Genomic DNA, 12623 nt, shown 5'->3' with positions numbered 1-12623 from the left:
GCTCTAGTCTGTCTGCCAAATGTTGAGTGATCTTATGAGGAAAATTGAGAGTAACTCATAAGTGTATATATATATATATATATATATGAGAGTGAGAAAGTGAAGTGGTTTTGTGGTGGTCGTTGTGATTGTGATGTTTCTACTTCTATACTTGAGTTAAAGGAAATGTATTTTAATAAATCAACAGTTCATTCTTGTTTACTCATACTAGCTGTCAAAAGCTTACCGGGTTTGGTGTTGTTGCAATCCCGGTACACTATTCAAATTGTGTAGCGGGTACTACTACAGGTCAAGAGAATCAGGAAGGTGATCGAGCTGCGTAGGGTAGCTGCAAGGGTGTTATTCTGATTTTCTATTGTGAGGTTTGTTATGCTCATTTAGAGCTTTACAATTTTACTTGTGAGAGTGAATTTGTAATAATAAACTCGAGGTCTTCGAGACTTTATGTTTGAGTGGCGAGTGGTGTGTTTGTTCTGAGAAAAAAAATTCAGAACGTTTATTTGATTTAGTTCTTAAATTCATGTTTCGGATTTGAATTTGTTATTCAAAATTCGGGGCGTGACAGTTTGGTATCAGAGCGTAAGGTGCATATTCGGTGATGTGTCAATACTTTCCGAGTGATGGCCCGTCTGCAGCGGATCCCCATCGTGTGCTCTTCGGTATTGGCTAAGTCATTGGGTATGCGTGAGTGTTGGGAGTTGTTTAGGCCGCTAGGTCGTTTTAGGAACGTAAATACTTTTCTAGTAGTATTGACTTGGTTAATATGGACTTGTATTTGACTTATACTACACTTTAAGCATTATACGTGTATTAACTAAGCGTACTATGCACCATAGGTAATGGACAGACAGCGAGGCCATAATGTGCGCAGAAGAGGAGGCAGAATTGGTAGTAGGGAAAGAACTCGTCCCTTAGAGGAAGTTTATGACAGTGACACAGAGTCATCTTTGGATGCACCACGTACCCCACATGTGCGCAGAAGGGGAGACAGAACCAGACGTGGGGAGCATGCCCATGGGGATGAAGTGGAGGTACCACATCTTGAGCAGCCTGCTCCACCAGTGACGGATGTGAGGGATGCCACTCGCTTGTCGAAATTGGTAAAGGAAATTTATAGTCTGGGAGCAGTTCCATTTAAGGGTGGCACAGACTATATGTTGGCAGATCAATGGATCGAAAATATGAAGGGCTACTTCCAGATGGTGATTTGTGATGAGTTGGAGAAGAGGAAGATAGCATCGTTTATGCTTCAGGAGGATGCACGGTTGTGGTGGAGTGGCACTGAGAGGATGATGGACGTGACCACTCTAACCTGGGATGGCTTCATGGAACTCTTCAGGCAGAAATACTTCCCAGTTACAGTGAGACAGCAGTTGGAACGACAGTTCCATTCAGTAACTCAAGGAAAGTTGAGTGTGAGGGAGTATGAGGCAGAGTTCAACAGGTTGTATCAGTTTGTGAGACAATTAGATCCTGAGAGTTTGGCCATGAAGTTTCAGTTGGGGCTGAACCCATCGATTCGGCGTGATGTAGCCATTTTGGAACTAAAGGAACTAAGACTCGTTGTGGCTAAGGCATTAACCATCGAGCAGGAAAACCAGATCCTTCTGGAAGAGCAGACCGCTGAGAGAGATTTTCTGAGGAAGGGAAAGGCAGTTGCAGAAAACAGCCATACAGCAGGCAAACGAGGTAACTTCTGGAAGAGACAAAGGACTAACCAGCAGACACCAACTAGGGCCATGGTTGCAGCACCTGCTAGGGTGATGCCTATTAGACAGGTGGCACCTCTGAAATGTTTCAACTGCCAGGAGTTAGGGCACACTTCGCGAAACTGCCCGAAACCAAAGAATTTGGTGTGCTTTAATTGTGGCCAGGCAGGACATGTCTCCCGGGTTTGCCCGCAGCAACAAGATAGAGGCCAAAGAAACCAGCAGAGACAACAGCCTCAAGGTCAGGCTAGAGTCTTCGCCATTTGTCAGAGAGGCACAGGGGTGGAAGGTACCTTATCTATCTATAACTATCTTGCTAGAGTATTGTTTGATACGGGAGCCTCCCACTCTTTCATATCTAGTTCAGTAGTGGATGTGTTGGGATTGATTGTCATGCCTCTTACTAGATCATTATGTGTTACATCACCCCTGGGTGTGTCTCTTGAGCTGGATATGTTTTGTGATGATTGCCCTATTGGGATAGGTGGTAGAGAGTTCTCTGCCTCATTGATTGTGATTCCGGATCACACATATGAAGTGATTTTGGGTATGGATTGGTTGAGCCCGAACCATGCATTGATTGACTGCTTTAGGATGATTGTATCCTTCCATATCCCTGGACAACCAGTGTTTCATTACCGTTGTCTGAAGTCCGACATTACCATGAGGGCAGGGATTTTGGCACATATTGAGTCTGGGAGTAGTATTTCTGAGATTACAGGGATTCCTGTAGTTTCAGAATATGCTGATGTGTTTAAGGAGATACCAGGGTTACCTCCAAAAAGGGTAATGGACTTCTCCATTGAGGTGATACCAGGTACTGCCCCGATATCAAAAGCACCCTATCGGATGGCTCCAGCTGAACTTCAGGAGCTGAAGGTTCAGATTGATGGATTGCTGGCTCAAGGGTTCATCCAGGCTAGTGTATCTCCTTGGGGTGCACCGGTGCTGTTTGTGAAAAAGAAGGATAATTCACTCCGATTATGTGTGGATTATCGGCAACTGAATAAGGTAACCATCAAGAACAGGTACCCTTTACCTAGGATTGATGACTTATTCGATCAACTTAAGGAGGCTACGGTGTTCTCAAAGATTGATTTGAGATCTGGATATCACCAGTTAAGGGTGAAGGATGAAGATGTTCCAAAGACGGCGTTCAGGACAAGGTATGGACATTTTGAGTTCCTTGTCATGCCTTTTGGTCTAACTAATGCACCTGCAGCATTCATGGACTTGATGAACCGCACATTCAGTCTTTACTTGGATCAATTTGTGGTAGTGTTCGTTGACGACATCTTGATATATTCAAGGTCATCAGATGAGCATGAGAAGCATTTGAGAATTGTGCTACAGACGTTGAGAAAGAATAAATTGTTTGCCAAGTTTGAGAAGTGCGATTTCTGGCAGAAGGAAGTCAAGTTCCTTGGTCATGTGGTTTCGAAGGATGGAGTTTCTGTGGATCCTTCGAAGGTTGAAGCAGTGATGAGTTGGAGCCGCCCTACCACTGTTACAGAAATCCGTAGCTTCCTCGGATTGGCAGGTTACTACAGGCGCTTCATTGAGGGGTTTTCTAGTATCGCTTCAGCTTTGACTAAGTTGACACGGAAGGACACTCAGTTTTTATGGACGGATGAGTGTGAGAAGGCTTTCAACGAGCTAAAGACCAGGTTGACTACAGCACCAGTCTTGACTATTCCTACTAGTGGTGGTGGTTTAGTTATCTACAGTGATGCATCTCATCAGGGTTTGGGGTGTGTATTGATGCAGAATGGTTGTGTTGTTGCTTATGGCTCTAGACAACTGAAGGTTCATGAGCGGAATTACCCCACTCATGATCTAGAGCTAGCTGCAGTGGTGTTTGCCTTGAAGATTTGGAGACACTATCTGTATGGCGAGAAGTTCGAACTCTTTTCTGATCATAAGAGTTTGAAGTATCTATTCTCTCAAAAGGAGTTGAACATGAGACAGAGAAGGTGGATGGAGCTCATAAAGGACTATGACTTCACCTTAGAGTACCATCCCGGAAAGGCCAATGTAGTGGCGGATGCCTTGAGTAGGAGACCGAGGGGTATTATTGCTTCTGCCATGATTCAAGAGTGGCTCATGTTGGAGACTGCATCTGAGTTTGACCTTGTAACATCAGTGGGAAAACAAGGGATCTTCCTTGGTAGTATTTCTGTGCAGCCTACTTTGATTTCAAGGATTATTCAGGGTCAAGCGCAGGATGTGTTCTCACGTGCAAGGTTGACAGAATTAGTTGCAGATTTGATAGATGATTGTCCTTCTGAGTGGACAGTTGGACCTGATGGTGGTTTGAGGTTGAGATCGAGACTGTGTGTTCCGGATTGTGATGAGCTCAAGGGAGAGATCCTTCGGGAAGCACATCGATCTCGATACACTGTACATCCGGGGAGTACCAAGATGTATAAGGACCTACGGAGGCAGTTCTGGTGGAATGGAATGAAGAGAGATGTGGCAGAGTATGTGTCCAGGTGTCTTACCTGTCAACAGGTAAAGGCAGAGCATCAGAGACCCGCAGGTATGTTGAAGCCATTACCTATTCCCGTGTGGAAGTGGGAGCGGATCTCTATGGACTTTGTGACTGGATTGCCTAGGTCCAGACAAAGCCATGATGCAGTATGGGTGATTGTGGACCGGTTGACGAAGTCGGCACACTTTCTTCCTGTGTCGAAGACATACTCGGGTGATACTTTGTGTAAGTTGTACGTCAACATGATAGTAAGACTTCATGGGGTACCGGTATCAATTGTTTCTGATCGAGATGCCCGTTTCACTTCAGATTTCTGGGTTGGGTTCCAAAAGGCTTTTGGAACTTCCTTGGATATGAGTACAGCTTTTCATCCACAGACTGATGGACAGACGGAGAGGGTGAACCAGGTGATGGAAGATATGCTTCGAGCTTGTGTCTTGGACTTCAAGGGAAGTTGGGAGGATCATCTGCCGTTGATTGAGTTTGCCTACAACAATAGTTATCACTCTAGTATCGGGATGGCACCATATGAGGCTCTTTATGGTAGGCCATGTAGAACTCCTGTCTGTTGGGCTGAAGTAGGAGATAGAGCATTCTTGGGCCCCGAGATCGTTCAGGAGACTACCGAAAAGATCACTACTATTCGGGATAGGATCCGAATAGCACAAAGTAGACAGAAGAGTTATGCAGACTTGAAGAGAAGACCAGTTGAGTTCGAGACGGGTGATTACGTGTTCTTGAAAGTCTCACCTATGAAAGGTGTGGTGAGATTTGGTAAGAAGGGGAAGTTGGCACCAAGATATGTTGGACCTTTTGAGATTCTAGAAAGAGTCGGAGACTTGGCATATCGACTTGCCTTACCTATTAGCATGTCTGGTGTACACAACGTCTTCCATGTATCAATGCTTAGGAAGTACATCAGAGATGGAACTCATGTGATTGATCATGGTACTATTGAGGTAAATACAGATGTGACCTTTGTGGTTGAACCAGTTCGTATCTTAGATAGGTCTACGAAGAGGCTTCGAAGGAAGGAGGTGGACTTAGTCAAAGTATTGTGGAGTCACCATGATGAGGGTGATGCATCATGGGAGTTAGAGTCAGACATGAGGAAAAAGTATCCACAGCTTTTTGTCGACGAGCGTGCTTGAATTTCGGGACGAAATTCCTTTAAGGGGGGTAGATTGTAATAACCTCGATTTTCAATCGAGCAAAACTTGGCGGCAGTTTTATTCAATGAAGTATTCATTTCGATTTGGTAGAAAATAAAATTACGTCAAATCTCAATTGTTAATTTCGTAGCAAGGATTAATCAAATTTCCCCTACATTAATAATCAAATCCTATATTTCTGGTTTTAACACAAAGTAGTGGCAATCACTTTGTTAAAAAAAAAAATGGAGGCGTGCTATGTGTTTCAAGCATTAAGTAAAGTAGTGCGACACTAGTTTGCTTTTTATTATACAATTGTATAGGATTGGTGGTATACCAGCTTTGGAGGAAGAAGAACAAAAAAATCCATTTTTTCTCTCGTTCTCTCTTTCTGCCGAAACAACACCAGAAAAAGTCTGAAGATTTTCTCCAAGCTTGTTCTCGCTCCACAGGCCTTCGATCGACCCCAGACCACGTTCCACAGCTTCACCTTGATCTTGCACAGCTGCAGGAGGCAGCCTTGCGCCTCAAAACGGTCGGAAACGGCGGCGGAAGTCCGGTTAGTTTAAGCCTGTTTTAGTTCCAAGCTCGATAACTCGTGTTTCCGGCCACCGTTCCTTGCAAAACTTCATCCTCGTGCTTGCCTCAACCCCCTGAAGCCCCCAGAAGCAGCCTTGCACGGCGGCGCATCCCGTAGCAGCAACTACAAGTCAACCCCGCCAAGAACGAAACCGGAGCTATCGATCCAAATATCTCGAGCTACAGGACTTATTTTTGAGTGATTCTTGAACCAGTGAGCTCACCTTGAAGTTCTAAAAAACTCTCCAGAAGGAATCGAAGCGTTTCGTTGAAGTTTTTACGTCGAAACTCAAGCTCGCCGGATTCTGGAATTTTTCCGACCACCGAAGCTTTCGATCGGTATATCTCGAGCTACAGACCATATTTTTCTGTGATTCTTGAACCAATGAGTTCTCCTTGAGTTTCTTAACAACTCTCTAGAAGGGATCGAAGCCCGAAATTGACGTTTTGACGTCGAAATCCAGCCTTGACGGATTCTGCAAATTTCGCCGGATTCTGGAAATTTTCCGGCCACCTCGACTGTTTTAGGTGATTGACGGTTTAAGTTGGTGGACGATTGTGGATCGTATTTTGAGCTGTTAAGAAGACGCAGCGGGATTAGAGGTGAGTAAACCTCACATGGTTCATATTACGAACCGAATATAATTAATTGATTTTTTTTGTCGTAATTGTGTGGAAATTGTTTATGAAATAAAGATTTGTTTTGAAATAATATGAACTTGATCAACTACGGTTCATAGGGCTGCGGCTCACAGGTAAGAAAATGAATTTAAGTATAAAATGAATTTATTGTTGTAATGCGTGTGAACTATAGTTGGTATTAATAGGCATTCCTGTGCGAATGTCTATGTATATATATTATTTACGTGAAATAATATGTATTGTTGGAATTGTGAAATATTATGTGTTGTTGGAGTTGTGAAATAATATGTATCGTTAGAGTTGTGTTGAGTTTATTGTTGAAAAGCAACATATTGTGAGAGATGTGGAGTTTATTGTTGAGAAACAATATACAGTGAGGTGTTGAGTCTTATTGTTGAGGAACAATAAATTGTTGTGATCTGTGGAGATCAATAGGTCACGGGGTGACCATGGCATACTATCAGCGACCCACGCTCTCGCGCCGGGTAGGTGGAACTGATAGTATTAAATCGTGAACCACGCTCTCGCGCCGGGTAGGTGGAAACGATCAGTTAGAGCTCTAGTCTGTCTGCCAAATGTTGAGTGATCTTATGAGGAAAATTGAGAGTAACTCATAAGTGTATATATATATATATATATGAGAGTGAGAAAGTGAAGTGGTTTTGTGGTGGTCGTTGTGATTGTGATGTTTCTACTTCTATACTTGAGTTAAAGGAAATGTATTTTAATAAATCAACAGTTCATTCTTGTTTACTCATACTAGCTGTCAAAAGCTTACCGGGTTTGGTGTTGTTGCAATCCCGGTACACTATTCAAATTGTGTAGCGGGTACTACTACAGGTCAAGAGAATCATGAAGGTGATCGAGCTGCGTAGGGTAGCTGCAAGGGTGTTATTCTGATTTTCTATTGTGAGGTTTGTTATGCTCATTTAGAGCTTTACAATTTTACTTGTGAGAGTGAATTTGTAATAATAAACTCGAGGTCTTCGAGACTTTATGTTTGAGTGGCGAGTGGTGTGTTTGTTCTGAGAAAAAAAATTCAGAACGTTTATTTGATTTAGTTCTTAAATTCATGTTTCGGATTTGAATTTGTTATTCAAAATTCGGGGCGTGACATTTTCTTTCAAGATCACTCACGCATTTCACTCATTTTCCCACTTCCCTTTTAAACAATCTGACAGACTAATTAAACCATTTCTAATCTTCTCTCCCAACTCCCAAAATTTCGGTGGTTCCAACTCCTAAACCACAAAATACCACTTTTTGGTCTACTCATCCCTTCTGATTTGCTTTCCCACTCTCAAAATAATATTGGGTCTTTGGCATCTGGGTATTTGGATAATTATCCAACATCTCTAAATTTGCCAAAAACTCTCTACCACATTTCCTGCGGTTGAAGCAGAGGCAAATAAAAAATATTACACACTAACGAACATGAGCGAAAAAGAATCAAAGCAACATTGCTGATGGCAGAAACAAAGAGAAAGCTCTTGTAAATTTAACAGCTAATAAAAAGCTAAAAAGACAGTAGCTTTTTACTTGTACATTGCCAAAACACGTAATAATCGACAAACCCAACTCATCAGTCTTTCTACTATGGTGATTATTATGCCAATGTAAACAAAAGCTCTCTATTTTATATGAAAAATCAACATGAAAGGCAGAAAAATGTTAAACCCAGAACAAAAAAAAAGAACTTTCAAGCTCAAAAACCCATCTCCAGTACAAAACACCCAGATCTTATACACACGCAATACAAAGAAACAGAAAATGTATACAAACTGGGGAAACAGAAATACTAAAAGCTCTTCTTAGCCTAAGAAAATTGAACAGAAACACATGGAATACAAACCATTGATAAGCACTGAAACATGAACAGAGAAAATATATAATGAAGAACCTAATCTATGCTTGATTTCTTGATTTACATAAAATAGCATTACACCAATCATTTTGATCAACATGTTAGAACTTATAACATGATGAATTATCATTTAATTACATCCTTCAAAGATTAGGAAGAAGGGGAGGAAAAAAAAAAAAAAATCAATTGTAGGTTTCTTAATGCCATCACCCTCAATTTCAACAATCTCATCTGTTATCAATAGTTCCCTACGCATTCAAACAATTCCAATCAACCGGAAGGGCAGACAAATGAGAAGAGGAATCCAAGGATAGGAGTTGTGCCAAATTCAGTGTTCACTGTTTTGAAATTCATTATGAACATCAATTGACTGTTTTGAAATTCATTATGAACATCAATTGACTGTTTTGAATTCATTATGAATTCAGTTCACTAATGTGTTAGCAATGAATCCAGATTATGATATAATAAAGCAGACATCAGCCAGATTTGCAAAACTAATCCAGATTTAATGCACTGTTGATAAACTGAGAAGGTCATTCAGTTTTATGGTTTGTACCTGAAATAAAAATCACTCAGTTTTGATGTAGACGATACAAAGTTACTGCTTGTTTCTCTGTTTTTCCTGATTGATTTCAGCTCTTCACACAAATGTAAAGCTGCACAAAGTAGTCTTTAAAAGTTAGTTAGTAAATACATGAAATGAAGTACCATCAATCAACCTACTTGCTTCAATGCAATCACTGTCATAAAAGATTGACAAACTTTATTGCTTTTATTTCAAAAAGCATTTAATGGCATATCTAACTGCTGCACAGAGAAAATTTACATTAACTTTGAATAGAAGCAAAGCAAAACTAAAGTTTATACTTATAGAAACTGTGGTCTTTTTACTGACACGGGTTTAATGTTAAAAAAAAGAGGTTAAACCATACTAAATAAAATGAGTCATTGCAGAAAAAAAAAACATTAGGGGACAAATTTTGAATCAGAATCAAATGAAAACAAATGTGAAAACTGGAGTTAGTTTGAATATCAAACTATGATTTTCATACTTAATTCTCAAACCAACTTAAAGCCTGTTTTAAGTTTACTAATGTATTAGCAATGAAGAAATACATATGAGAACACCAATTTGAGGCCAGCTACAACAAATGATACAACACATTTCAATGATCTATGATATTTATAGTTGTCTCTTTTTTGTAACAATCTTTTTCAATACTTAACCGATAATGCATGCATTTACTATCAGTTTACGGCATACAGTATACATCTTGAATGAAGAAGATAATTATCAAGTCAAAGATAAAGGGCAATTCTGAATGAGGCAACACTAAGACAGATTTAGGTTGGTGATGGTTGATAGTTTGATCACCTTATGCTGTGATATAAATTTTTGATCAGGATATTAACAGATAAGTATTCATAATTGATTGGTAAGTATTCATAATTGTTTGGTATAGAGATTTCATACTGTTATCTCTTGAGAAACAAAACACAACACACCTTCTTACACTAACAAAACCTGAGGAGCAAAGCACAGCCTAATCAAATATAATGATAAATAAATTTCTAAACCTTACGGATTGAAGAGAAAACAAATTGTAAACAAAATTACAGAGTAGAATTTCAGGAATTTTGTTTAGTAATATAAGGATGAAGAGTGAGCTTCTAAACAAAGATCATTATAAGTCATTAAAACAAACATCACAGAATGACACAAAGATAAATAAGAAAAGTAAATATTAAAGGAGTTACCACTGATATTGAAGACTTTGTCAGCAAAATTACATACCACGAAGTAGTTGCACATAAATAAATCAAAGCGGATTTTAGTAAAAAGAAGAGAAATTTGTATAAAGAATAAATATTTGTATCATACTTGGACTCATAGAGTTACAAAATACAAAAGATAAATAAAGAAAATCAATAAAAATGTACTCTCTCTGGAACTGGTATAACAGTATTCAGTAACAGAATAACATTGACATAGGAGAAATATCATATAGATTGATTTGAAAGTTAAAAAGGTAAACATATATATCTGTAATTTTGTGCAGAAAATCACAAAGCTAATAGCAGATTAATTTTCCTAAATTTTTATGACTTTGGAATAAAGCCGTTGGAAAGATGACTGAGGCTAGAATCATTATCATTAATAGAGGCCATGATACCCCCTATGGCAGACAGAGACTGAGGCTACCAATAGTGTGCTATTTGCTCCATACTGGTGCCAGATAAAGTGGCATATATCTTTTCTGCAACTCCAATTCAAGGAAGATTTATTATTGCCAATCATCACTTAATTAAGTTTTCTTGAGCAGCAACTCACCCAGCAAAGAGCAGCAAACCATTGACATGTGATTGTGAACTTGACCACATCTTGAGCCTGATTAGTGGCTAAACCTAAACCCTTGATGTTTCTGCTTTCTTCAACTTTGGAAAAAAAAAAAAAAAAGGTTTAAAGCCTTCAAAGGTATGGTTTAGAGGAGTGGGGTAGAGAAGGACTTTGGATAAATAAAAACTCAATGGCTCTAGGAAATGACCACTTAGAAATTCTTTATCTTGGAGATCAATTCTATATATACTATTTGATAAAGATGTGAATCCATTGGAAAATCAAAAATACACATGATACTGACCCTTCTATCATTATTCTGCACATCAGGTGGCAAATGTGGAAACGACAACAGAAGTAAATGGATGTTACAATTGTCAAATGAGGATCTGCATAGGATGACAAAATGTTCAGGGTCAGAGACAGACTTATAGGATACTCTGGAAAACAAAAATGGAACATAAAGAGATGAATTATACTACAAATGAAGAGTGTAAAACTAATGAAGAGTGCAAAAATGAATTGTTCTTCTATTAAGAAGTGCAAACACGACAGAAGGAATTTAGACATCAACAAAAACAAATTCTCAATTCTCAAGGCAGCAAGAGAATTTGTACAGGAATCTCAGGAATGCTAAAGTTTTAAATTCTGTCAAAAGTTATGCATTGGACTTCCCTGCAGAGAAATTATTTTTCTAAGCTCAACCTTAAATCAAAAGCAAAACTGCTCCAGTTTAAAGTACTTAGATTGGTTGCTCTACGCAACCATCAAATACACGTCAAATCAAGAGATTAAAGTAGGCCATGAACCTAACACTTAAATCACAGGATAGATTTTTCCGGTAGCCTTGACAATATCTCGAAAATAATATAATCGCAGAGAACACCAAAGGAGCTCAGTCGCTGATGCCGCTTTGGTTGGCTGCCTGCCATGTTAAGCTTCTTCAATATTTGGAGCTAGCCAGGTTGCAAAATAGAAGATAGCAGATTCCTACTTCTAGGGCACTGATTTATCCTTGTTCAGGTTTACTACGCATTCAATATTCATATACAGGTAAAAAACTTCTGACCCTCCAAGTAGGAATAGGAGCGTTAACCCAAGTTCTAGCATGAAAAGAATTTCTTATACATTTCAAATTGACTGCAAAAAGAGCAAATTAAACTCTCTCCGAATAACAATTGGTAACCAAAGTAAAAGGTGCATGTTGTTACAACAGACCTGTTTTTGGCTCAGCCTTTTGACATTCTCCTCCTGCCACTCCTGTACATCGTGAAGAGTTCCAATAGCACTTTTGGATCCACAATACCTATCTCCCTGCTCGATTTCAAAATATAAGAAGACTCTATCTCCCTCTCTCTTCTCTTATCTTCAGGCATGCTGCAACTCTATCTCCCATTCTCCCTGTCTCTGCCTCTCTCTGTTGAAATTAGCTAGAACCACAAATTGAGTCAAAATAAGAAAAAGAGCACACCCTTCACTTTGAAAGCGATCATACTATTATTCCCCATGATCAATCATTTTCTTCGTCCACCAAAAACTAAGAAAAAATATTACAAAGTCGCATGCAACTCTATCCCTTAAACTCATCAAATTGCACAGACGTGAAGGCTAGGAAAACCTTGCAATATGAGTTTGATTTCAAGTGAGAGGTAACCGCAGTCATACGCATTACCCAAAATTGCATGCACCGAAATATCGCACCCAAAATTCAAAAACAAATAAGAAGCTTACCCGAACCTCAATATATCAAAGCCTATATCGGAGGTGGTTATTTATAAGTATGCCTACTACTGTGCAGAGAGGCTTCACCTTCTTCGGAAAGAGATTGAGATGTACTGCCCCGGTC

The 12623-nt window shown here is 39.6% G+C and overlaps 1 long non-coding RNA gene across 1 annotated transcript in view; it reads right to left on the bottom strand.

The window, feature by feature from the left end:
- LOC133729751 (uncharacterized) overlaps positions 1-12623 on the bottom strand; it is a 16221-nt gene extending 3598 nt beyond the window's left edge. The window contains exons 1-3 of the long non-coding RNA XR_009856495.1: positions 11996-12623; positions 11082-11166; positions 8996-9095 (exon numbers count right to left, since the gene is read on the bottom strand). This is a non-coding gene — a long non-coding RNA (uncharacterized LOC133729751). The remainder of the gene's footprint in view (positions 1-8995; positions 9096-11081; positions 11167-11995) is intronic.

This window comes from Rosa rugosa, chromosome 2 (assembly GCF_958449725.1).
Source record: "Rosa rugosa chromosome 2, drRosRugo1.1, whole genome shotgun sequence".
NCBI classification, from domain to species: domain Eukaryota; kingdom Viridiplantae; phylum Streptophyta; class Magnoliopsida; order Rosales; family Rosaceae; genus Rosa; species Rosa rugosa.
The sequence above is the reverse complement of the archived record's forward strand: the minus strand, read 5'-3'. Positions and strand labels throughout refer to the sequence as shown.